This window comes from Oryzias melastigma, linkage group LG17 (genome assembly GCF_002922805.2).
Source record: "Oryzias melastigma strain HK-1 linkage group LG17, ASM292280v2, whole genome shotgun sequence".
Classification (NCBI taxonomy): domain Eukaryota; kingdom Metazoa; phylum Chordata; class Actinopteri; order Beloniformes; family Adrianichthyidae; genus Oryzias; species Oryzias melastigma.
The window spans coordinates 28,562,579-28,563,603 of NC_050528.1; the positions used below are offsets into that span (position 1 = coordinate 28,562,579).

At 30.6% G+C, this 1,025-nt stretch overlaps 1 protein-coding gene across 1 annotated transcript in view; it reads right to left on the minus strand.

Moving 5' to 3' along the window:
• The window catches only part of cep162 (centrosomal protein 162), a gene marked incomplete at its 5' end in the record, with an annotated part of 120,830 nt that overhangs the window by 103,934 nt on the left and 15,871 nt on the right, over positions 1–1,025 (minus strand).

Sequence of the window (1,025 nt, forward strand, 5' to 3'; positions counted from 1 at the left end):
AAAAAAAAAAAAAAATCAAATAGTATTTGGTTTTATTTCCCTAAAATAATTTTTGACAAGTTTGGTGGCGTTAATGTTTTTCTTAAATGTGACTTTGAAGTATCTAAACTACTGATTAGTTTATCTTATTTTCATAAACAGGTTCCTCAGTACTGGATAATTAAATATAATCACAACTTTTCCCCTCATTCCAACTCAATATGGATCAAAAAGTGCTTATTAACAAAAAGAAAATATTTCTTATAAAGACTGGATGGAATATAGACAATTCCACATCTTTTTGACAACAATGGAAATCTTTTATCATACAATGAATTCACAAACAGATATGCTATATCATGTGCTAAAAGTAATTTAATCAAAATGGTAAAAGTAATTCCAAAAGCAATGATTTAGATGTCCAAAGCTAGCTACTTCCTTCATTACTAGGGAACCATCCTTATTAATAGATGGTTGTCAGTTTAAGGACAAGATGCAACATTTTTAACCTTTAATAAAAATCTTTTCCCATCTTAACTAAAAGGAAAATACATTTTTAGAGATTACATTCCAAACTTTTCAACAAAATATCTTTATTTTCCAATTCCACCAAAAGCAAAAGAAAATCACTTCAAAATCTAAAATGCTATTTATCAATCTAATGATTACCTTCATAATCAATTCTATACTGGCACAAACGCGTGCACTTTTTGCAGCAAAAACATAGAAACAGTTGAGCATCTTTTTTATTCATGTGATGAATCAAAAACTTTCTGGTCTGATTTTCAGCGCTGGTTAACCTGGAATAGTATTTATTGCCCCATGTTAAATTTCCAAATTATTAGGCCCAATCGGAATTCTTCCCTTCTCCCTTCCCCTTAATTTGAAGTGGCAGTTTAAGTGCAAGTTGTGTCCGGCTTTTTATTTTATTTTATTTATTTATTTATTTTTTTATGTCTTTTTTAACTTGTCCTGTCCAACAGCTGAGCCAACAGATGTGGGCTGAGAGCTTCTTGTGTTGGGCAGATTTTACCGTCACAACAGGG